Raw genomic sequence first — 26511 nt, 5'->3', positions numbered from 1 at the left:
TGTAGTGGTGATGTGCTTTCTAACTGCTTCAGGCTTACATCTTATTATCAAGAAAGGGAGCCAGGAAGCTTTTTCTGTAATGGGCCAGGATCGTAAGTATTTTAGGCTTTGGGGGCCACGTGGTCACTATTGCAGCTACTCACCTTTGCTTCTGTAGCTCAAAAGCAGCCATAGACAATATGTAAATAAATGAGCATGGCTGCATTTCAATAAAACTTTATTTAAAAAAACAGGTAGAAGGCTGTGTTTCAGTCGTGGGCCATAGTGTGTTGATCCCTGACCTTTAAGTCTAGTAGAAAGAGAGCTTTGCCCAGTAATTCCAAAAAAGTCCCAAATTTGAATTTTAGTGGGTTAAATGCTTGGAGCAGAGGATGGGAAAGATGAATTGACCGGATCTGACTCTCCTGCCGGCTGCACTAGAACTGTGTAAATGGCTGGGGAAGGTTGGTGTCCCCAGAGGGAAAATCATATGAGGAAAAGGGGCAGACATGAGGTAGGCAAAAATGACACAATTTCTTTTAACTCTGATATCTGTAATCCATTAAATTTTCTGTTCAAAGAGCTTGCTCTTTGATACTTGGCCAGGAGTGAAAACCACAAGTTGACCGCGAACATCATAATTCATGGGGAAAGACTAGATGATTTCTCCCTAAGAATGGGAACAAGGCAAAGATGTTCACTCTTACCGCTCTTACTCAGCATAGTCCTGGAAGTCCTAGCCAGTGCAGTGGGGTAAGCAAATACAATAAAAGGCATACAGATGTGAGTCTGGATTTTTAAAAAACTCAGCAAGCTGGCTAGTCAGATAAAATTTCGAAATGATTCTGCTGGATTTTCTCCACTTTTGATTAAGCCTGGGTTCACAAGCTATTCTGTGGCCACTGTCTCAGGCTTGAGAATAGACATTCCATATTAAATCGGACATGGAACCTGAGCTCAAGCTGCTTAAATACTGCAACCGAGAAATTTTTGAGACAGCACATTTTCTATTTCTCAGCTCCTTATAACCAAAGTTCTCTCCTTTTCTCTTTGTATGTTGCTCATAAGCGTGTTCACTAAAAGCAAGCAGATTAGAATCAGTACCAGCCCACCATCACCACCAACACATACGCACCCAACCTGATATATTTATTATTCTCTCTCCCCACCGCTATGGAAAGATGACTCAGCAAGTCAGTGTGACTAGTAGGGTAACTCTGAGTCGCAGAGCTGGGACCATCCTCATCTTTAAACTGTGTTTCTGTGTATTCCCGTAGCTGTCATTCATGGTGTCTGTCTGGGACTGCTTCTCTTACCACCTTATTTTAGAGGTATGGTCTTCCTTCACATCCAAGGATTCTTGAATAAAATTAAGTATTTCTCAACTTTGAGCCCGCACTTGAATATCTTTTGACAACCAAAAAGTTAGAAAGTTGGCAGATGCCAGAATTAGGTGGAATTAGATTTGGAGGAGAAGAAACAGGTGGCGTAGCATCCAAGATTGTGTGTAAATCCATGTATCAGTTTGAAATTATGAAATTGCCACTTTTTTTTAAGTCAAAAAATGGCCAGATATGAGCGATTTCAAATGGCTCAACCTCCTCATTGTGGAGTAGAAAGAAGTCCACCCCCAGGCCAGTATCACACCCTTGTTTATTTAAGAGGGAACGCTGCCTAAAAAAGCCTGTCAGTGGTGATCTTGGGTCTGTAACCCAGGCCTCTTAGCTTCTAGCTCTGTGGCATTTCTACTACAGCACACACTGCTGAGTTACCAGGAAGCTGTAGTTGAACGGCGTCTACCCTCCTCTTTAACGTGGAGCTCCTCTGTTGTGGCTGCTGCAGTGGAAGAAGGGGAAAGAGGGAGAGATAAGGAAAAACCACTGCTGTCATAAAAGGACAAGACAGCGTGGCTTGCCACTGCCCACCTCCGTTTTAAGGAAATCTTCTATCTTAGTCCTTCTGGACTGAACAGTGTGCCCTCCTCTCACCTTTCTCTGCTATACGCCCAAGCTCCAGCCCTGAGTTCTTCAAGAACTCCTAGAATAAATGGGCGGTTGCATTGCATCTTATGCTTGGTGCCTGGTGTCCGAAAGGATGAGCTGTTTTTTTTTAAGGTGCAATTGATGACTGTTCGGATGAGATCGCAGGATCAGAGGCAGACTGTCCTGGTGGTTAAAAATGTGGGCTCAGGCTGCTTGAGTTTCAATCCCTGCTCACCATGAATAGCTCTCTTAACACTGGAAAATGACCCAGGCTCTCTGAACATGTTTCTTTGCCTACAAAATGGGGATAATAATAGTGTCTTTCTGTAAGATTGTTTTTTAAGAACCAACATATATGTAAAGGCTTAGCACGAGGCCTGTACATGGTGAAGTGCTTATTAAAAGTTACTTGTTGCTATTATCTTTTTGGAGAGGTGGTGCAGATACTGTGGTACCTCTAGCTCCATTTCTACATTACGTGCCCTGTTTAAGCAGAGTTCATTTAGTCACCTTGCCCGGACTCACCGAGCTGCAGTGCAGGAACTGCTTTCAAACTAGCATGGAAAATGTGATTGCATGGAGCAGTCATTCCGAACCTTCAGGCTTTGAGTTGAGGGGCATGAAGCAGCGCAGGCCTGGCAAGTCGTAATCCCAGCTGCCTGCTAAGCTCAGCACACCACTCTACCGCTGACACTTGCATTTTCCTTTCTTAGTAAAATAAGTGATCAAAGGAGGTTGGATGGTTAAAAAGGTGCGGAGTGAAGTCGCTAAGCTCTCATGTGGTGTAGGCCTCACTTCTTTATGAGTGGGATGGTGTTTTGAGAGGATACTTCTGCCCAGTTTGTGAAAGCTGTCTTTGTAATGTCACGGAGTGTGAACTGATGAAGCTCTGAAAGTAAGGTCCCCAGTTTACTTTCCATTTCCCCATCTCCCACCTCCACTTGGCCCCAGGTTGCTGGGAAATTGGATTATGCTTCCATTTATTTGTTAGTATTTCTTTTTCTCTTACTGGGTCAAGAAGCTGGTTGCAGGCTTCATCTTTGAATCATGTGAGTGTTTTTCTTTAGGTAGAATTTTTAAGAGTACAGATTATATCACACCAGTGTGTGCAAGTCTTCAAAAGAAATTTGACAATCGTCACTTCTCTCCTTGTTCCCTTTGGTTAAATGTCTTTTAGAAGAATTTCTGGTGAAAATCAGAGACTGTTTAATTGAAGAGCCTGAGCTACACGTTGGGAGAAAAGAGGAGAAGATCAGGTGAAATTGTTTTATGATGGAGCATTGATGAAACTTTTCTCAGAAATGAAAATTTGGATGGCCAGAAAATTTTTGCTTGAACCTTATAACTTAGTAACATGCTGGTGGTGCTTACTCAGGTCTTAAGCATTCTTCTTGCGACATTTAGCAGACAGTTATAGATGGACGATGAGGGTACCAAGATGAGGATGGGCTACATGAATAGAAATTGCGTTTGATGTTTGCTGCTGTTTTCCTGTTGCTTCGCACAGCAGCTGACATAGACACTCAGCAAATACTTGTTAGACAACTTGAGTCAAAACTGAGAGGAAGGGTTGAGGACGACTGAGGTTATTTTTCTTTGGGCAGCGGGTTGCTTCTGCTACCCGGGACTGTGTGGGTGGATTTGAAGTTATTTGAATTCCCTGATTGTATAGCTCATTTAAATGCACATCTACCTACTTGTACCAAAGTCTAGCTGAGTGACCACTAATTTTCTTTGTGCCATGGATTCATTTGGCAATCAGGGAATTCGTTTAGATCCTTTCTCTGAGTAATGTTTTTAAATGTGTATACATTAGTTTACAAAGGAAGAAAGTATAGAAGTATGGTTATCAGACTGTTAAAACCATTTGTGACATAATAAATATATACTTCTTTTTTAATCCTTTTAAAACTACCCTTTAAGTTTATTTTTTTATTTTGGGGGGAAGATAATTAGGTTTATTTATTTACTTATTAATGGAGGGACTGGGGATTGAACCCAGGACCCTGTGCATGCTAAGCACACATTCCACTACTGAGCCATGGCCTCCCCCGACCCTCCACCAAATGCTTCTTTTTACCACATTCAGTAATAAGATGCAAGGGGAGGTCTGATAACTCCTGTAGATGTTTCAGGTTACCTGCAATGACAGTTAACATTCTACGTAAATATCTGTATTTCCTGTTGGTGACAGAGTCACAGATACTGCTGATGTTAGTGTGGTTGTCGCCCACGTTCCTGTTTGAAGGAAATGCTAAATTTCAGTTAGAGGCTCATGGCAATAAAGGATTGTTGTTTTCTCCCTACCATCTAGGTTCATGGACCCCTGTGTTCTGTCAATGGGCCTCTATTTCTTTCATTCTTTGCAAAGATGTTTTGAGAGACTTTCTTCCTGGTTTTTAAGCCCTTGTCTCGGCTTGTAATTGTACATCGATTAGTGTGATTGTTTGATTAATATCCATCCCCTTACTGGATTGGAATCTTCCAAAGGACAAGAACACTGTCACTTTTTTTGGTTTTTGTATCTTTTATCCACAGCATCTGGCACAGAGTAGCTGTTCAATATCTACCTGTCAAATAATCACATGGGTGAACCTAAGGAAAATTGAAAGTATGGTTGGTTTGGTGTGACTTGTTCTTCACTGAAACTGCTTCATAGTAATTCCCCACCTACCTTTATAGGCCTTCCTAGATCCACTGTTCAGTATTCTCACTTCTGTGTTTCCTCTTCGGGTCTAAATAGAACATAAAGGCCCTTTTGGTTGTCTTCAGCATCTTCTGCAAGGCTCCGATCACTGTTGGCTTCCTCTTTACAGCACTGCCTTTCAAGGCTTGAGCCCCTGTTAGTTTTCCTTTGATTATGTGTCCTCCTATACTCTCCTGTCATTGTTTTTGTCTTTATTATTTTAGCTTAACTTTGGGAGGTAGGGGGAAGATTGGTTGTGAGAAGGACTTCTGAATTGTTTGAATTTTGCAGTCAGCATGAGCTAATTTTGTTATCAGATAAAAATAATAACGGAGCGGGTCCCTGTGAGTCATAGTCTTTTCAGCATCTGTCATTGGTTCCTTGTCATTGGCGTTAGTTACAGTTGTAACGGCATACTTGGGTCGTGGAAGCTTCCGTTCCTAGCCACACTGGAAGGGAGAAGTCTCTCCAGAGTTAAACGTGTTAGTGTGTGTCCCTCTAGAACTTTCTTTGGGTATTCATCCCTGTACTTGCACATCTAGAAATGGGTTTTTCTGTTGTATAGAATTTTGGACTTAGGTTAACTTTCCTATGGTTTAGTAAACCGCGAGCCTTTCACATTTAGGTTGTTTTCAGCTTTTCATTACAAACAATGATGTAATGGAAAACCTCACACGTAGTTCACCGTCCACCTATTTGAGCATTTTTCTCAGCTACCTACCAAGTGGAATTGTAGGTTGAATGGTATGTGCACATTTACTATTTTAATGGATGTTGACAAATGACCCTTTCCACAGAACAGCACCCAGATATACCCCACCCATGACTTGGGAGGGTGTCCGTCTTCTTCACACCTTTGCTGGTAATGCATGTTATGGGTCTCTTTGTGTCTGTATGTGTGTGTCAATCCGATGGTGGGAAATTGTTTTCATTTGCATATCTCAAATTACTAATGAGATTAAAAATCCTTCCTCACGCTACCCAGCCATACATATTTCTCTTTTTTTATACAGTAACGTGTGTGAAGTACATAGAACAGTGTCTGGCATGTGATTCATGCTATGTATAGGATTATTATTATTTCCGTTTTTGAGTTTCTGGCCTTGGGATCACCCATCATTTCTCTCCATTGCGTGTTCTAAAGCCCAGAGTAGAAACCTAACTTGTTCAGGTGTTCTTTGTTTGGCTGATAGGACTTCTCCACTTCATCCTTGTTGGCACCTCTTATCTTCTAGCAACCCACCCCTGCTGCTCAGGTTTGGAGTGGGGAGCATGAAGAGTAGTCCTTGTGTCTCATCTGAGCTGCCGCTCTCCTGGTCCGCGGGGCCGTGTGATCTCAGCAGGACCCTGAGGATGCCTGTGCTCTCTGCTCCAGCAGCAGTCAGCAGCCTGTCACACTCCCCAGATGCTAACAAGGCCCTCTTAATTCCCAAGCTGGAAATATCCCATCCTTTCTCAAGGAGCAGTGGGAGCCGCAGTCTCTAACAGCTGCAGGGGCTCTCAGCCTAAGAGCTCTGAGACAGACATGCCCCTCCACCTGGCGAGTGCTGCCCCTTTCAGTCCTTCTGCCTGTGGCTCCATCTCTGAGAAGAGGTCGAAGATACCTGCCACTCTCTGTACTCTAAAGGCCAGTCGCTGTTCTGCTTCCTCCCTGTTTTGTTAACTCTACATGCAGCTTCATATTTTGGGGGAGTTACTTCTTCCATTTTTGTGGCCTAGGTTAAATACTTCCCGACCTCCTCTGAAAAGGTTGGTTTGAGCGAGACTACAACTCTGAAGGCTTCTGTCCCTGGTTAGTTGTTCATTTGAGTCAGAATTAAGACCAAATTAAGAGTTCTCTATTTTGTTTCCTCTATCTGCAAGATGACATTTTTGCAAGTCAAGAGTTTATCAGAGGTTGTAGTTGTGTGTGTATGTGTATTAGCTTTTTTTTTAACTTTTCATTTTGAAATCATTTCACAGTTATAAAAATGTCACAAAAATAGTACAAAGAATTCTAGAGTACCCTTTACCCAGATATCCCAAATGTTACATCATCCAGAACTACAGCACATTCGTCAAACCAGGGAATTAACACTGATACAGTATTGTTCTTTATTTTACAGATTGCAAATTTTGCCAGTTGTCCCACTCACTTATTTTTTTCTGATCCAGGATTCCTCATTGCATTTAGTTGTCACATCTCCTTAGTTTTGTTTAACCTGGAACAGTTAAGAGGCTTGGCTTTCTAAAGGAACATTACTGGCAGCAGATGTCCAGATCGTTGCAATCAGGACATCATCCCGTCTCTGTTCCCATCTTGGGGTGGATTTCGGGACTGTTGTCAATGTCCCCTCTTCACCTAGGTAATAATTGGTAACTTTTACTTAGATTCCTATCATCTTCCAAAAGTTCTCTGATTTATAGTCCATCTCATTTTGTAGGTTTTCTTACAATACGTTTATTTCTTTTGAATACTTTGTCTTCTACCCCGTCTGCTCACATCATGTAGTCTTCCTTGTGCAGTTTACTATGCTTCTTTATCTATATTGTAGTTGTCGGTTGAAAGACATTGAGGCCATAATGTGATCTTAATAGACATTCCGTAGCGTGACCTCCACCCCAAGCAGCAGCACCATTACTGTCGGCTCTCTGTGACGTGTTCTGGCCATGATTCACGGGAGGAGAGATTGTGGTTGGACTAGCTTCAATTTTTCTTTCTTCTGCAGAAAAGGCAGTCGATAAAAAGATCTTTTCCCAGTGACTTTGTTCATTTGAAGAATGATGGAACAGCTCTTATGTCCCTTTCTGCAGCTTTCTCTTATACCCTAAAAGCCAGAAAGTGGTCATATTTGTTAGTGATGTAAGTCAAGGATGGTATTTTAAAAAGTATATGGACAGCTATTTTATAGATATTTTGAATATTAGGAAGTCTGTGAATTTGGTTGTTTGCTTTGTGGTGAGGTGTGGAACACGATAGCATTTTGGAAGATGTTTTGAGGGGGAGGTTTGCTAAACTGGGCTCCAGGATGGTCAAGTTAGGAAGGATCATGGTACCATTGTGACCACATTATTTTTAAGTGTGTTCCCAAATATCCTGGCCCATGATTCTGGAAGAAAACACCAGAACACATAAACAAGCCATTTTCTAGTATGGTTATATAAATCTTTCCTTTTGGTCATCGGGAAAATAGTACAAACGTGTGGTCTAGTGGTTACAGCCAAAGGCCGAGCAGAAGGGGCGCGGCCCTGGCCAGCCCCCAGCCAGCGGCCATGGCTCCTGCGTGCTGTGTGGTCTTGACCCAGGGCCCAGAAAAGTGAGCTTCCCCGATCTTTACCTCTAGCTTTAAATGCAAATAAGGGAAGGGGTTGAGGGGAACCAGAAAGTGAGCTGAAGTTCCTCTGATTAGTAATATGCCCTCTGATAATTAATCACTGCTAATTAGTTTTGTTTGTACCATAAATCTTAAAAGAGCTTTTCTTGAGCCAGGCTAAGGAAATCATCAACATTCTTAGAGTAAATAGTTGTGGATTTTTTTGGTTTTGTTTTTTTCATTTTGAGGGGAGGGAGTGCCTAGTATTGAAATACATTGGAGTACTTTTTGACTTTACCTCTTGGAACTGCTTTGCAGAAATAAGTGCCATCTTTCTCCTAGTGGCGTTGGCTCTGCCAGACGTCTGGATGGATAATGATACCTGGCTTTGGCAATTTCTGCACCTAGTCTGTATCTCTGTGTGCTGTCATCCTAGGAAGATGTCGACTTACTGAGGGCAGAGATTAATCATCTTTCTGTCTTTAAAATTATTTACCTATGGGGCTTCGTGGTTGGATTGCCTAATAAGCACTCATGAGTCATTGAATTGACTTGAGGGCAGTGAGTTGAGCTGGTTCTGTTATGTACTCTACAGTTGAGTTCATGTGTTGAGTGCCTTGGGTTCTGGTCATGATTGGGCCACTGTCAGTAGAGATCTGTCTTGACTTTCTTGTTCTTCATCACACCCCTAGCATGAGATGAGCCCCAGACCAAGAACGTGGAGCATATTGACTGAGCATCCACGTTAGATAAATACTTCTTTGAATAAATGAATGAATGAAAAAAAGAACACCCAGGGGTGTGTTTCTCTTTTTAGCCACCGGCTTTGAACTTACCTACATTTCCTTCCACACTGCTCAGGATTTCTTCTCCATTTCTTAGTGATTCTTGGTATGTGGCAGAAACCAATGTACTGAACCAGAGAAAGTCTCAAGTGAGAAGGCTCATTAGAGACCAAGGATCTGGAATTGGTTGAGAAGTTTGTAATCTTCAAACTGTTGTGTATTGTTTGTCTGTAGCACTAACAATAAAGTTAGGCCGTCTCTGTGTGTGTATATATATATACACATATATACGTATATATATGTATAATAATAATACTATATACATATACTGGTGTATGTGTATTATATATGTGTGTGTTTGTGTGTATATTTATCTTAATTTCTTGCCAACTGCCAGCTTTCCTTGAATTTGTGGAAAGTGCGTAATTACGCTTGGAGCTCTGGTTTCTGGTGGGCAGATTGCCATGTTGTGTGAGAACCTGTGACCGCCAGCATCCTTGTGGCCATGCTGAAGCAGCTGAGAGCACTAGGTAAGGGCTGATCTCAGTCAGCCTTCCATTCCCTGAGACGATTCTTTACTTTAGCCCGTTATGTAGAATGTAAAAAACCTACCCTAAGAAAAAAGTGGGTCTGTCTACACATATGCATGTGTGTGCATGTGCACCCTCACACCTGCAGAGATGAGGTATAATAGAGAGGTTGACCAGTATAATAAATTTTATTTTGATAAAGAAAATCCAGATGCTTAAGGAAAGACAGCTACATTAAATACTACCGTGCACTAAAATTAATCTGACAAACTTTGTACATTTTTAGTAATTTTTTCCAAATTGAATGGTAAGTTGTGAAGCTCTGCAATTCAATAGGAGACAATTATAATAAATATTCTAATTCCACAAATGGGTTTCACTGTGTGCAGGTGGATTCCTGTGGTCCTAGTTAAATTCACTGGTGGTAGGAAAAGGGTTAAGTGCATGGCTTTGGAGTCAGCCAACCTGAGTTTGAATCCTGATTTTAGTGTGGACCCTTGAGCAACTTACCTAACATCTCTGAGCCTCAGTTTACCCAGCTGTAAACTGGGGAGAAGAATAGTACTTACAACACTAGAGAAGATAACACATTGTCCCACATCAGTTCTGCAAGGATTAGCTGTCCACTTCAGAGTGAATTCCAGAGACTTTAAGATTGTACATACGCCTGCATGTGTATTACATCATTGTCTAAAGACTTGCAAGATCTATGCTGGCTGCCTTTTGGGTTAGTTATAGTCAGTGGAACTGTAATGATTTAGAAAAACCCAAGTATGATGTATTTTATGTATTTATTTTTTGGAGCAGAATTGGGAAGAGGATACAAAGCAAGAAATCAAAAATAGTACTACTGAAAAAAAACCTTTGGGCTAAAAATTGGAGGGAAATGTGATTCTGAAATTGTCAGGCCAGTTTTGTTAATTTATGACAACGGTACATTAAGCAAGCATAGAAATGTCTTACTGAAGTTTTATAGTTTAATTTCCAGGCACCGTTGAAGTATCTTGGCAGACAAGATCGTGGCACTACTGAGGATGTAATCCTGTCCAGTCTCTGTTTCAAAGGGCTCAGAGACCAAGTGATTAATACGTTCTTCCCTGTGAACAGGCTCAGGACCAGAGCTGTTATCAGTAAGACATCTGCTGTCCTCTCTTTAGCCCTGAGATCTCATTGCAGTGAGTTTCGTGCTTCTGCTGCTGTGTGGTTAGGTCCATTATCACCCCCGTCAGAATCAGTTTTCCCTGGAAGGCGGGCTATTTCTTTGGGTAGGTGTGTCGATCAGTGTCCTTACTGGGTTCAAGACTGTTCTGTAGATTGTTCTGAACTCCAGCCACCATGTAGTTGACGTGGTCTGTGCACTCGTCACAGTCCACAGAGGACTGGTGCAAGCAGAGGAATTAGACACAGAAGGCGAGTGTGAAGGGTGAGGAGGGAAGGAGGTAGCTGGAACTTGAATCACTTCCACTGATTGGTGAGCAAAAGCTTCTCACGGTGGGATCCAAGGATGGACTTGAGGAGGGGCCTAGTGGTGATGTGTGTGAGCCCTCTGAAGTGGGGTGCAAGGTGTCTGTGCATGGGCGTGCTCAGGAGAAAAGCTCATAGCGTTTCTTAGTTTGTCAGAGTACTGTGGCCCACTGCCTCTGGGTCATTTCATGTGGACCTGACTGTTTCACGAGAATAAATATTTGGGGGAAGGCTCTCTCGTCTTAGTAGTGGAGCATAATGGCATGTTCTTTGGTCTCGGTCCACGAAGGAGGCTTTGGAAGGCTTTACTGCTTCGTGCATCTGTCTGCTGTCTGCCCGCACTTTAAGCTTGCCCAGACATCAAGCATAACCACATTTCTTTCATAGATGAGTTATCCAAGGGGCAGACTTTGAAGAGCGAGTGAGTGTGTGCGCGTTCGTGTGAGAGAGAGACGCAGAGGGAGGGAGGGGTGGGGGAGAGAAGGGTGTCGGAGGGCTGGAGGCAGAGGGGGAGGCGGAACACACAGCTAGGGGTTGTTTTCAGTCTTGCCATTAGGCTTCTGTGTCTGATTGATACCGATGATACTTACCTGCTTGTATTTTCCTTTTTTTTTTTTTTTTCAGTTTTTTCCTTTTCCTTTTTTACTTACTGCTTGTATTTTCCCTTTTGTGACTGCCGCAGTTAACGGTTAAACTCAGAGCAGCAGTGTGATTTCTTTTCCTTTTTCCCTTTTAACTTCTTGGGTAACTTTAAAAAGTTTTGCTTGCAAGGAAGGTAGAGTCAACACTGCATTTCCTTTCTCCTGAACAACTCTGTCCCTTTCAGTTTCTATCCCCCATTCCAATCAGACACCTTAAAAGTGATCCTTTTTTTCCTGCATGTTACTTCTTTGGTTTCATTATTGTTATCCAAGTGCGGTGTTCCCGGCATTAACAGCTGGCCTGAGTCATTGACCAGGAAGGTCAACTTCATGGTTATGAGGTCTGTGAATCTGATTTGCTTTAGCTGAACGTATCCTAGGCTGAGTTATGATAGAGACCTGTTTAGATTAGAGAAGACCACAGAGAGGGCGACATGAATCACGTGAAGAGAAGAACCACTGGTTCAGGACTATGGAGTCGGTCCTGGGTAAGGACAGTGTCTGTTAGGAGAGCGTGTCCTGCCTGAAGACCAAATGACTCCTTTGGTGCCTTTTTGTGAAGACGTTCTGGGGTGGTAGGTATCTCGGAAGTGTGAACTCGATTTTCTCTCAAAATGGTCATTGTCTTTGGAAGACCATTGAGGAAGGCGAGACATGTAAAGGGAGAAGAGGGGAGGCACCCGCTGCGTCCCCACACGCACTGCGCTCTCGGGCCCCGGCACCTGTGTGCAGCACTCGGGGCAGCCGGACGAGGACCGAGTTGGGATTTGGGCTGGGGTCTAGTCTCACCAGCTAGCTGTGGACTTTGGGCAAGTTAGCCCCCTTTCAGGCTAATGACCCCATCTGAAAAAAAGAGGGACTTGTCAGGGGGGTAGGCATGTCAGTCTTCAGGGTCTTATCAGTCTTAAGGGGGTCCTTCCAGCTCTGAGATAAGAATCTAACTCTGACTGATCAATGAGTCAACATCTGACCACCTGGAATGGCTGAGTGTCCTGCCTCAGGAAGTCCCCACGCTGCTCTGGCTGCTCCTTTCAATAGTTTTTCTACGTGTGCTGGGGTGGAGATGAACACACCACAAGAGGAATCTATGAGCTGGGGGTAGGGCAGGTGTGCTAGTTTCCTGGGGCTGCCGAAACAAATGCCCACGAACCAGGTGGCTTACAGTTACGGAAATTCATTCTGTCACAGGTTTGGAGGCCGGAAGTCCTGAATCAAGGTATCAGCAGGGCTGTGCTTGCTCCAAGTGCCCCAGGGGAGAACGCTGCCTTTGCTCTCACTGCTTCTGGTGGCCGCAGGCATTCCTTGGCTGGTGGCCGCCTCCCTCCAGTCCCTGCCTCTCTCTTCACATGTGGTCTCCTCTTCTCCGTGTTGAGAACTCTGTTCCTTATAATGACACTTGTCGTTGGATTCAGGGCCCATTGGAGACTCCAGGATGATTTTTTTTTAAAGTAAAGTCAGTTCTCAATGTTATGTCCATTCCTGGCGTACAGCATAATGTTTCAGTCATACAGGATGATCTTTTCTCAGTTACATCTATGAAAACGCTTTTTGCAAGTAAGGTCACCTTCCTAGGTTCTGAATGGGCCACCATTCAACTCGCCAGAACAGAGTAATTTCCTCTCTTGGTCCCTGCATTATAGAGGGGGCACACACCACCTCTGCTGCCAGCGTTCAGCTGTGAGAGAGGCCTCTGGCGGGGGCTTTCTTTTAGCGGTGTGTTTTTCTGTTGTCTGAGTCACAGGCACTGAGATCTGTTTTTGCATTTGCCAGGAGTGACCTTCTCGTTCTTCCCAGTTCTCTATGGATGTCGTGGCGTGCCTGGAGGCCAAGGACAGCCTGGGTTCCGTAGTGGAGGTGGGGGTGTGAGGTGGGGACGGCTGCTGATAGAAAGGGGGAGAGTTAATTAAAACGAGGAAGGATCCTGACTCTGTCCACGGGCCATTCTTCTCTTATTCAAAGCTAGAAGCAGGTACTTGCTCTGAGGGAGCTGAGTCACTGCTGGACTCCCATTCCCACTGGCAGTTGGCTGTTACTGCACTTGCTTGTTTGTTATCATTAAGACACCAGCAGCGGAATGGCACAGGGAGGAGGATGTCGCCTTTAGCTTTTAACACCTCGCCCCAGCCAGTGCACTGAAGTTGTGCCGCAGTGGAGCTTGGCAAACAGAGTGCCCCGCACCACCCACTGTGTCCCTCATGCGAGTCCCACTGTCACCCTCCTTCACGGATGCATGAGAGGATGTCAGTTGCTCTTCAAAATTTTGAGCCTCTGGAATTCGCTTAAGTGAACAGGTATTGGGTATAAACTATGTCCAGGTCACTCTCCAGGTGTTGAGAGATGGAAAAAGCCAACAGGTTAGACACCTGCCCTGTGTCTTAAATAGCCCCCTTCTTCCTCCTCGTGTCGGGCCTTTCCCGGTACTGTGCGCTACAGTGGTTAGTTGTTTTCAACTGAACCACTTGTTTGTCTGTAAAACCTCCAAGCAGGAAAGTCTCTGTACACGAAATGTTTATGGATGTGGGGTTTTGTAGCTTCAGAGCCTCATCTCTCATAAGTTGGGAGCTTTCAACAGCCTATTTCAAGGCCCTGCTGGTTTCACCACCTGTTTCCTCCCTAACGGGCTAGCCCTTCAAATCCTGACCCTGGAGGACACTGCGTCTTGCTGGTTCGGGATTTCAGGCCTTGTCAAATTTAAGGCAGCTCATCTTATATGGACAAAACTGTTGTATCATTTTTTTTTATTGTAATGAGGTGGAACTTACAGAGTACCAGTTGACAAGAGACCAGCCAAAAGAGTTTTACTGTCTTTCTTTTTTTTTCCTTCCCTGTAAGACACTGTGACCTGCAGGTGAGCTTCAGCTGTGCACCTGGGAGGGGGCCACAGAGCTGTCTCAGTCTGGTACAAGAGATTCCTGCAGAACCTTTGGACCACTGAAGGGCATGGGTCCGCCACATCCTTTAATAGATGAGACAGGGCAAGCGTCTCAACAAAGGGGTTTTTACAAGGGATTTGCAAACACTGCATGTTCTAGTTTTGTGGCCTGTTTTTGGAAAGGGCGTCTGGACTTCAGGGTGATTATTAAAGACCGCTAGACAGTAGTCAAGATCTGTTCATGCACTCTTCCTAGGAGATAGAGGACTGTTACACCCCATAAATGGAATTTCTTTCTGAGGGCTTATTACCATATTCACCCAATTCAGGGCTCCAGTCAGGCTATGCTGTTTTCCTCTGCTGCTGTGGTCGTGGTCCTGGCTGTGCCTACATCCACTCTCTTGGCTTCTGGTAAAGTCCCTTTGTTCTTATAATTGAAAATTCCCGAGGTTACCTCTTCTCTTTGTTGTAATATGTTTTCTAACAAGTTGATGAATTACTCTCTCCTTCCTGCTGGAGTCATTCATTTGGGCCTGTTCTTCCTCCAGCTCTCTGTTTTCCTTCTGTCCTGAGCACATTCAGCCCCCCTGTCGGTCCAGGCTACCCTCTTCCCGTTGGGATGTCTACACCCTCCCTGTCAGGAACCTGCCAGGTCCTCCTGCCTAGATCAGTAACTTTTTCCAATAGCACAGTCCTGGGGACCTCGTCCACTCAGGAGACGGTGGAAAAGTGCTTGAAACTTGACTGGCGTCCAGTGGTGACAGAACACCAGCTCAGCTGCGTTTCCTGTGTTCTGCTGCCCACCCTGTGTCTTCATGGGGAAGCTGAAGTATCTGCCCTTAGGCTTTGTGGCTTTCCGTTGCCGTCTGCTTAGGAACACGCAGTGTGCCTTTTTACTGATCTATGTGATCTAGGCTTAATGCCTGTAGGGCTTAAATGACATCAATTCAAAGGCACGCTATCTAATTTAATAATCACTTTTTGGCAAGCAAGACAGAAATATTTGATTAAATATAAACAAGGATTACGAGACACATTCCAATTTCAGGGAAAAAAGTGTTTAGAGTCAAGTAGATACGATACATGTAAAATCTTAGTGATGTACTGTGATTGGCCTGGAGGAAAATTACGTAGGGTGGAGGGTTTTGGGGGAGAAGGAGAGGAGAGACTGTGTGAACAGTCCAGTGAATACACATTTACAGGGGGATGGGGTCCTCCATGTCGACCCAGGTTACAAATCTCCGGCATCGAGCGTGGCAGCACAGCCTGCCCTTGTTTGATGCTGTCCGGGAAGCTCTGTAGGGAGTGACCAAAGACAACATCTCGCCATGTTTTATATCAGGAACCTTGTTTGGGTTATTAACACTGAGAACCCTGCAGGCCCCTCACAGGGAGAATGGCTGTGGCGATGACCATGTCCAGAGGCTGTTCTCCCTGGAGCCTGCCTCTCCAGCCAGGACACGCCTCGCGCTGTCGCCATGCAGCATGGAGCTCGCTGGGAGCGGAGCCTCGTGCAGCTCGCTGTGCTAACTTGGCTTTCGCTCACTCGAGATGCCAGAATCCTGGCCGTGGCGGTGAGTGGAATCCAGCCAGCCCAGTTATTTCTTTAGAAGAATCCCTGGAGGGCTTCTTGCACTTAGAAGACAACCGAGGATTAATTGAGAAGGCTTAAACCCACACTGCGTGATGAAGCCATGTGTGGCTTCAAGCCTAATTATGGGGGTCGGGGTCCTTGTTTTTCTATGTTTTCGTTGTCTGAGTCCTGGAAGTTAGGAGCTTACCTAGGGAAGCAGAGGCTATGATTCATTGAAAACATGAACTGATGACAGACCGCTAATAACATTAGTCACCACTTAAACCAGTTGTCCTCCTCTCAGAATACTTTCATTTATTTTGAGACATCTTGTCTGTGACCGGGTCTCGCTCGGAATGGCAGATAGCAGGGCACAGAGAAACTGTAAATCTTGCAAAGGCCGCAGGACTTTATGAAGTCCACAAAAGTGGTGTTAGAGACCTTGAATCGTGTGCCTGGTCGTGGACAGAGGAGGACCCGGGGGCGGTAGACCCCTTAGCAATTGATGAAGAGAAAACACATGAGGGTGACAACTTAATAGACACGTGAGAGAAGAATGATTTGAATGGAGGGATTAAGAATGGACCTTGGGAAAATTGATGAGGCCCTTAAATACACAAATGACTGTCTTTTGTTATTGTTCAGTTAAGGTCGAACTTAAAGACTCTCTTACAGCATTATCGTAAAATCTTGTAGGAAAAGTTCTGTTTTTCACCAGCACTTAGTCTATGAAGATTTTGTGCACAGGTTGAAATAGGAACTTACGTCTTATTTAAAGGAACCCTATTTTGATCATATGTTACTTCATTTTTCTAGTTAACGTTCTAATCAGCCTCCTCACCCCCAACTAAGACCACCATTTGATCATAAAATGTTAGTCCTCATGTTACGAATATTCACCTTGTGGCTTTGGCTTTGTACCAATTCTCCTGTGATAAAGAAGCCCTCTTTCTGATCCATGCACGCAACTCAGGCACGACAGGCAGGTCCCTGTCACAAAGAAGAGTGTCTTTTCTGGTTGGATCTGGATTTCTGTGCTGCACTGTTCTTGTCCCCTGCTGCCCCGTGTTGGGAAGTACCTTTGTTTATCACAGTACACCCTGCTTTTTCTAGGAAGTACTCCAGCACTCTTTTGCGACGGCTCAGAGTTCAGCTTGAGGCGCAGAGAATTTAGCAATTGAACTTCTTAGGAAGCTTGTCCCTCTCCAAACGCTGCAAACCTCTCTCTCCCCTTCCCTCCCTCCCCCTCCCCCTCCCTCTCTGTGCCTTCTCCCCCTCCCTCGCTCCCCCCTCCCTCTCTGTGCCTTCTCCCCACAATTCCTCCCACTTTCACACATTATCTCATTATCACATGCTCACTTTTCCAATCTGGAAAAGTACTTGAACTGCGGCATAAGCTCCGCATAGCTTTTCTAGAGAGGTTTTTATTTCATCATGTGTCGGTGAAGAATGACTTGCAACTTTAACTTAACAGGAGCACATTTGAAATAACAGACGGGAATGTGTGTAAGGGCCCTTCTCTCTGTTTGTTTTAAAAAACAAATCAGTAGTGAAAAATTTGAAGGATAGATACCAGAATTTGAACAGAGGCCCCCAAACATGTACAGTCATTTTTTTTTTTTGATTCAAGGAACATTTTTCAGGCTCTAAGTCATGTGTTTAGATATATAGCCTTCCCTCCCCCCATCCCTAATTTGGAACCTAGATTGTGTTTTAAATAAGTGTTAGGATTGTGTTGACTCAGCTTTTACGCAACGATAAGCCGTGTTAACTGCCTAAATATTTAGTTAACTACAAGATTGAAAAGCCTCTGAGGTGCTATTATAACCAGAGCTAAAAATAAATGCAGCGATTATGTATTGAATATATTTAAAACTAACAGTACTGGTAGATTTTTGTTCTGCAACCTTCCTTAAATACTGCGACCCCGAGACACGGGTACACTAGTGTGCAGGGAAAGATGAGCAACATTGGAAAATAAAACAGATAAAGAAAAACACGCATGTTTGTTTTCAGTAGACTTTTCTGATGTAATCAGAAATGATTAATCTCACAGAATGTCGCAGCTGGAAGAGATGTTAACCATCAGCCTCTTATTTAGAGAAGAAGAAAGGTTGAGAAGGAAAGGGAGTTCCCTGTTGAATCCCATGGTTACCTGGGGCGGCGCCAAGGCTGGAACCCAGGGCTGCTGGCTCTGCATGGTGTGTTCCCATCATTGGGCTCCGCTCTTACGTAGACTTTTGTGGGAGTGGTATCACAAAAGCTCATTTATTCATTCGCTTTATGATTACTTGACTGACTGGACACCCGCTTCACCCAGTATGTGAATTTTCTATTGCTGTGTAACAAATCACCACAAACCAAGTAGCTTAAAATAACCCCCTACTTATCAGCTCCTGGTCCTGTAGCTCAGAAAATCCAGCGTGGTGTGTCTCGGTTCGCTGCTCAGGCTGAAATCAAAGTGTCGGCTGGTTGTCTTACCTGGATTCGGGGTCCTCTTCCTGACTTCTTTCCGTGATGGGACGAATTCAGTTTCTTGTGTTTGTAGGACCCGAGTCCACAATTCTCAGCTTGCCGTCAGCCGGGGCCCACACCTTCAGACACCTCCGCCCTCCCCCGTGGATGACAGCCTCTTGAGGCAGCCCCAGCTCCTCCTCACATGGTTTCCTCCGTCTTCAAGCCATCAGCAGCACGCGGAAGGCTTCCTATGCTCTCAGTCTTTCTGACTTCTTCTTTTGCTACCAGCCTGAGAATACTCTTGGCTTTGAAAGGACTTGTGTGATTAGATTAAGTCCATCCAGATAATCTCTGTATCTTAAGGTCAGCTGACTTGAGGCTTTAATTGGCAAAACCCCTTCATTAGTACCTAGGCTAGCATTTGAATAACCACAGGATGGAAGTCTTGGGGGAGTCATCTTTGGAATTCTGACTACCTTATCCAAATTATCTGGTGGCCACCCTTTGGACAAGCCCTGACATCTGTGACACTCTTATAAACCTTGAAATAAAGGCAACTGTATTTAGGGTTCATCTGTCTTTGTAGTCCAATGGCCTAGTGGTGGAAATAGCCTCCAAGCAGCAATAACTATCACAAAATCCAGACACTTGATTCCATAGGAAAAGCAATGTCACGTCACGCACGGCCTGACGGTCATAGCTGAGGTTGTTTCCCATAAGGCAGCTGGGACAACCTGAAGGAGCAAGACTGAGTTTTGGTAGCAGAGGAAGAAGAAAGAAATTGGGTTACAAAAGCCCAGTGGTCTTGGTTCAAACACCTCTGCCCTCCCCGTGGATGACAGCACTAAAGAATAACTGATACTGAGCCCAAGTCAACAGGAAAAAGTTAAGTTCCATATACTCAGTTTAAGAAGAGAAAAATCTATGATGTAATGTGGAAATTCCTGTCCAAAAAAATGTTTAATGTTTTGGTACCTAAAAAGACTAAGCTTAATGAGAAAAGTTGTCCACTTTAGTGGCACCCCAGTAGCTTCCCCGTTAACTTAAAATAAAACTCAAACTACTGGTGTGGCCATACAGGCCAGCTTCATTAACCATCGTTCTGTTCTCCAGCACACCAAGCTCTTTCCCACCTCAGGACCTTTGCACAAGCCATTCTGCCTATCAGCTTTCCATGTGCCTTCCCCCATCCAAGTAAACCAGGCCTGACCCTGCTTAGCTTCCGAGATCAGACAAGATCGGGGATGTTCAGGGTGGTATGGCTATAGATTCACATGCCTTCTTTATCTAGCTCAGTCTTCTGATCTCAGCTTGAATTGCACGTTCTTAGTTTCCTAATTGCCTTATTTATAGCATTACCATCTAGCCTCTTCCTGACCTCTGTTGCCTTCTGTCCCATCACCCTGCATGTCTTCTGTACAGCCTACTCTGTTTGCTTGTTTATGATTCATTTCCTGCCCTTAGAATGGCATTCTTTGAATTACACCTTGTCTAACTCACCTTTGTCTCCCCAGGGTCCAGATCTGGGCCCAGGATGTAGCTGACACTCAGTCACTATTTGTTGAATGTTAAACAGTTCTCAAGACATTACGTGTTCCTTTGTCACAAAGGGAAATCATGGTGTAACAGGAGTAGCGCTGTTAGTTTTAGGAATTTGCAGCCTGCCATGGGACCTATTGGTATTCCTCATGACCAGTTTGGCAATTGGGATCAGAATGGCTTGATGACTAGCCTGAGGTCTCACACTTAATCAGAGTAAGAGTTAAGATTAGCCTCCCCAACACTTGCTACTTTCCGTTCTCCCACAAGGAACTGGTCTGTGTTGAAAATATTCAACTTTTAGAGGTCTCGCCTTTCTTAAACAAAATTACATTACTGATAGTCTACTGATGTCCTCTTTGAAGTGTATCGTTTCATTCTCTATGCTGTTAATATTTTTTCTGCTTGTACATGCTCTTCCAAATTTGTTGTTTTCATTTTCAGTGTATATTTAAAATTATGACAGGTTCCTCTCCCAGTGGAAATTACACATCTTTTGAACTCCGGCCAGTGTTCCTAACCCTCAGCACTCCTGGCTTCTTTGAAAATATCATTTACTTTTTAAGATACTTGTGTGGTTGGTATCGAGACTGAATTAATGTGAAACTTGAAAGGTTCAAGTGAAGCAAGAGAGATGCGGGTGGTGGAAAAGTACCCGGAAATTATTTCCAAAATAAAACTTTCTTTGTGCTTATCTTCTACGGACGGTGCTAGATATTTCATTTCCTACTGAAACTGAAACTCTTTCATTTAGGCCACCTCTGAGTGAATTTTACCCCGCAAATGTGAAACCATGCTTTCAGGTTTTTGTTTGTTTTGCTTTTTGCATCCTTGGACCCTCCCTGAGCTCCCCCTGTAGAGTTTTCTTGAGTAAACAGGAATTCACAACGTCCAATTTGGGTGGGGTTGTTTCAGCTCTTGACTATGTAAAAGAATAGGGGGAAAAAAGAATAGGAACGCCAAGACCCTTTCTGCCAAGTTTCCAGATCATCTGCATTGCTGGGCAGTGAAATGATGACTTATCTTCATAGTCTTAATCTGTTTCCAGCTTATGGGCTGCCAGGCAGAAGATCTGCAAGAATTTTCCTTGTTTGACTAACAAGACTGAATGGTGACAGTTTTCTTTTTCCACTTTCCCTCCCTCCTTTTTTCCTTCCTTCCTCCCCTGCTTCCTCCCTCCCTTCCTTCCCACCTTCCTTCCCATAAAGCTGTTTATTGGCAAAGCATTGCTTCTACATGAACCCCCAAACAGGCAAGCCAGATGCACTGGGGGTAGACCGGAGAGTGGGCACAACCTTTCCCATAACTACAGAGAATGCTTAACTCTGAATGTGTGAATATCCTACTCTGAAACTGATAAATTAGGGGCAAAATAAATATCAAAAGGACTCTACATATGCATGCTGTATAAAGGGATCACTTTGCCTGTTTTATTAGAATGTCTGCAACCTTCTTTACAGTGATTAATAGAGGGGAAACGTGAAAGCTGAAGGATTCCAAGTCGTTAAAGACCAAAAAGCAATCAGAAGTCAAGATAAATAAAATTAAATTATAATGATTTTTAAATGGCAAAAGGGTCAGTGAGAAGTCAAGATAAAACAGACCAGAAATTACACTATTTTTGTTGAACTTACTGTGTCTGGTTTTCATTTTTTTTGTTTTAACTGACAGGAATCAGAAATGCCCAGTCATCTGCTTCTATACAGGATAACAGATAATTGAAATAAGACACGTGATATGAAAACATAGCCCTTTCCTCTTAAGGATATAACACTTTTGTTGAGGAGATGAGACTTATAAAAGGTGACAAATATAAAATGTAAAGAGGCTTAATTCCGTTTTCTGAACTTGAGTTTCTCCTACAACCCTCTCGATTCTGGTCATATTTCCATAACACTGGTTCTGTTTACGTAATACTCGCCTTTGATTCGTTTCACTTTCTTTATTAACAGAATTTCCTTTTACAAAATAAATATGTTTCTTACTGTGTAAACTGGTGTCACTTAACTGTATAAGGAAACCCCCCAAAATAAATCAAATGGAAATAATGAGACACTTTTACTTGATCAAACCTCTTAGTTTATACCCAGCTTGTCTCTCTGTTAAAAAAAAAGTGTTAGCAACTGTTAAATGTTGAAGACATGCTAATACCAAGTGGAGACTTCTTTCAGATGTACCACAGAACTTAAAAGAGAATAGGCAGGGGTTACCTTTGTTTTGTTGTGACGCGGCGCTTTTTAAGGGTGCACCCCTGGGCTGGATCAAATCACTCCTTGCACAGGAGCGTGGGTGCCTGCCCCGCGTGGGGCCGCAGGCGGTGTGGGACCCTGCTGAGAGCCATGGTGGTTTTGTTGGCCTTGCATGCAAGCTCTGGGAATAGAGACAAGCTTTTGAAAGCCATCCAGTGTAAATAGGAGGAGCACGGTGATTTAAAGGGCTTGTCAAAACTGGCTGTTCAGTTTAGTCTTCAGTAGATAGTTTTAATACGGCTTTTATTTTCTCTCTCCCGGTCCTTTCCCCCTTGCATTTTGGACAGTTTGTTTTCTGTTTTTAGTGAGTTGCTCTGCAGCATATGGAGTGGCAGTGATTCTGTATGCCTGGGATGGTGGAGAAAAGAGAATAGATGAAGGTCAAATATTGACCCCACACTTGCCTTTTTCTCTTCGAGGACTCAGAACCGAACGGAGTCAGAAATAGAAAAGCTGTTCCAATTGCAAACTGTGGGAGGACACGCATACCTCTGCAGGCAGCTCCCAGGATCTGCGTGTAGATAGCTTTTTTTTCCCTTGGAGTTCTGTGATGGACGTCCCCTCGTTCCCTAGCAGCATTCAAATTCCTGTTGGTCTTTTAATATTTCAGAGAACTTTCACACAGCTTATCTCTTTATCCGCATGCCTTCTGTTGGCCTGTGAAGCGTAATTAAGAAGATAAATAATCTATAAAAGTATGTGTAAATATTTGACCTCTCAATTGCAAACAGAAATAACTTGGGTTATCCTCAACTCTGCTTCCTTCCATTAGTGTGGATAACAAAAGTGTTGATTGTAGACACGTTTAATTGTTAAAACTTCTTAGGAAAGCCATATGGCTATTAAAAGCCTGGCATTGTTTTTTTCTGGTCTGATAATCCTGTTGCTGAAAAGATTTATTCCAAGTCCATAATTGAAAAGGAAGGAAGGAAGGTGTACAGGAAGAACACTCATCCATGAGTTAACTTTTAAAATGAAAGTTACTCTGTGTTTTCATCAATAGGGCAATAAGTAAGTAAACTATGGTATGTAGCTCTTGGAATGTTTATACTGCTATTAAAACCATAAATGCTGAATGCAGAAGAATGCTTACTCAGTAAGTAGAAAGTTAATATGAGCATGTGTGTGTGTTTTGATGATAATGTGCAAATTGACACACACGTACAAAAACATAGGGAAGACACAAGAAAATAAAACTGCCATTAGGGTGATGGTTTTTTTTAAAATTCCTCTTCTTAATGTTCTTTTAGTGCTATAAATAATTTGGAATAAAATTCAGGAGAAGAAAAAAGAAAGATACAACTTGACCACATGCATATTAAAACAAGTGGCAATAAGACAAAGTCAACTCCAGTTGTACAGGGAAGTCAAGTCATAGGGTTATTAAACTGCTGGGTTACTAGAAGTTGTGTATAGTATCAGTTTGATTTCTGATTGTGTTGTGGTACCTCCTAGTCTCAGATACCCACCCTGGCTTAGCATCCAGCACAATGCTCTGCTTGCTGTTGTCAGTCAGCAGGGTGGGTGGGTAGGTGGATGGGTGGGAAGATGGTTTTCTAAGAACAGGAATCCAAATCAGAGTTGAGGTTGAAGTGGGAGGGAAGAAGAATATGCCTCAAACATCAGTGTATTTCAAAGACCAGCCTAGGCACTGAGATATGTAGAATGGGAAGGAATGGAAAGGTACGGGATGGAATGGGATAGGATAAGATGGGAAGGGATGGGAAGGGAAACAAAACAATAATTAGAATCAGAAGGATCTACTTGGATGAGGCTTAATGAGCACCATAAAGAGAAGGGAAGAACCCAGTTTGTTAGGAAACAGAGGAACTTCAGGGCTGGAGAAGTAACATTTTTGTGCACGTGGAGATGCTCATGGATGTGAACTATACTGTCTGAGACAGGGGTAAACTGATGGGATTAGTGATGAGCAAGAGTTTGCCGAAAGCTCCTGATACACCTGAAGAGATGGAACTTGCTACTGTTTATGGGAATGGCTTCAAAGAAGGGCCAGAGGGTTTGCACTCAGAGGTTTTTCAGACAAGACACGTTCATGGGTAGTGTATCTGAGGCAGCTTTACCTCCTTCTCCTCCATCATCATCACTTCCTCCCCTTTGTTGTTAAAATTCGTCTTGTCCTCATAACAGCGCTGTAATGTAGGTCTTCTGACTATCCTCAGTTGACAGTTTAGGGATCTGAGGCACAGAGAGATTAAGTAACTTACCTAAAGGAACATAGCTCATAAATGGCAGGCACAAAATTTGAGCCCAGGTCATCTGGGATGACAGCCGGTTCTCTTATATTTGGTTTTACTGCACAGTAGCCCTGAGGGTGAGCAATTATTATTGTAATTAAAAATAAAGACCTATAACTTTTCCTCAGCTTCTGTTCTCTCAAAAAATAATCACATTAGGATCTCCAGATTGTTTTTTTATGTGATACATTTCAAAAAAATTTTAACATGCACATATATATACTTACTTTAAAAATCCCAACAACACGATGGAAGTCGTATGAAGAAGATAATAATTACCCCAATTCCCACCTTCTAGAGGTGACTGCAAGTCACATTTTAGTGACTGTCACTTCAGTCCTCTATAAATGCAGATGTAGTTACATTAATGGGAGGACACTGCATCCCCTGTTTTGTGCATGTATCTTTACCTACATATGTATTGTGTGTGTGTGTGTGTGTGTGTGTGTGTGTTCATTAGTGGGATTGTGCTTTGCATGCTCTTGTAGTTTTTGTGCTCTTGGAACGGTTGTTACAGACATCTTACCCTGTTACTGAAGTTAGACGTTGAGCTGTTAGATTTGCGGTTGTGGCTTCACTTTCCCAACAGAGCATTGGCACATAATAGGTGTTCACTAAATCTTTGTTTAATGAATCATGCTGATCGCATTGTCTTATGCCATAATATTTAAGGAGCTTTCTTTCTAATGAGCATTTAGTTTGCTTCCTGTTTCCCACTGTGATAAATGACACCATCCTCTCATTTCAGGTAGGCTAGCCGTTCTGTGACAAAACGTTTCTAGGTTAGGAGGGTCAGCGTGAGGATGACGCTCTTTTCCAGTTCCATCCAGCTGGGCTCTGGCTGACTGCCACTCATGCCTATTAGAGACAATGAGTCTTCGGAAATCATTCCGTCCTCTACCAGAGGCTGGGGTTGAACACACATGTAAATAAAGCTGGATTTGGTATCGCCCCCTTCCTTGGAGACCCTTTATCTTTTGTGGGTAGAAGAGCTACAGTTGAATTATCTCCTGTCTTTCCCCTGAGTTATGGTCATCTCCTCCTAACTGAGTTAGCAAGGGAGGAGGAACGAAGTGCCAGAAGTGCCGATTGTACCCTTTTGAGCAGAGGTTCTCAGCCGTTGGGGCGTCTCAGAGCCTGGTGAGAATGTCGCCCAGCTGCGGCTCCTCTCCTTAGAGACTCGCACTGTGTGTTCAGAGCCGCGCCGGCCTGGGGGGCAGGCGTCCAGGCTGAGACGCACCGCACCCAGGGGAGCCGTTCGCTCTGCTCTCACCACCTTCGTGCCATGGTCTGTCCTTCTCATGTGGTGCTGTTCCAGTGGCACCGCTTTGGAAACTTAGGGGGCTGTCGTTGATAATTAGAGGCTGGGGTGTGTACAGAGAGGTAATAAGGATGCAGCATGTTGTTTGCTGTCAGTGCATAAAACAGCCCCTCATCAGATCCCTTGTGCGTAGCTTGGCGGTCCCATTAAGCGAATTAACTGGGTGCATCTTGAAGAGGATAGTTGGTTGTAGGAAGATTCCCCTGAGCACGATGCTGCCACATATATGGAGCCAGGCCTTCTGTGCTAATTATGGGGAAAGAAAGACAGTAAAACATTGTTTCTTCCCTTCATGGGCTTTCAATCTAGTGGAGGAAGATGGGCATGTGAAGAAACCAGTGGAGCCAAGCAGTAGTTGTCAGCATCGTTTGCTTCCAAATACCAGAAACTGGCTCAAGGCAGAGAAGAGACGTTTTTGGCATATGTATCTGAAAATTCCAGGGGTAGGCTTGGTCTCTTCCCGTTCTCCTCTCTGTTGGCTTCATTCTCAGGCTGCCTGTCTGCTGGTGTGACCTACCAGCTGCCCACCCCTAGTGGCCCCAATCCTGCATCATCCTTCTCCCCAGCAGCCCTAGTGAGAAGACCTGATTTTTCCCCCCCTTGAGTTCCCATCCAGGTCTTGGAGTTGAGTCCCATGGTCAGCCCTCAGCCAGTCACAGTGGCTGCAAACATGGTGGATACAATGTTGATTGGCCAGACTTGGGTCACGTGAGTGGGTAGGTCAGGAACCACCTGACTGACATTTGAGGAAACTGAGGTGCTGGTGCCAGAAGTGGGAGTGATAGGGGGGCCAGCCTGAACCAGGACCACAGCAGTCACCTTCTGAGAAAATTACTGCAAATTACGGGTGGGCAAGGGAGGAAAGGCTTTCTAGGGAAGGTGGTA

The 26511-nt window shown here is 43.9% G+C and overlaps 1 protein-coding gene across 4 annotated transcripts in view; it reads left to right on the top strand.

Annotated features, from left to right (window-relative positions):
* ARHGAP26 (Rho GTPase activating protein 26) overlaps window positions 1-26511 on the top strand; it is a 411458-nt gene that overhangs the window by 161741 nt on the left and 223206 nt on the right. The gene's annotated exons all lie outside the window — the stretch shown is intronic.

Source organism: Vicugna pacos, chromosome 3 (genome assembly GCF_048564905.1).
Source record: "Vicugna pacos chromosome 3, VicPac4, whole genome shotgun sequence".
Classification (NCBI taxonomy): Eukaryota; Metazoa; Chordata; class Mammalia; order Artiodactyla; family Camelidae; genus Vicugna; species Vicugna pacos.
The sequence above is the reverse complement of the archived record's forward strand: the minus strand, read 5'-3'. Positions and strand labels throughout refer to the sequence as shown.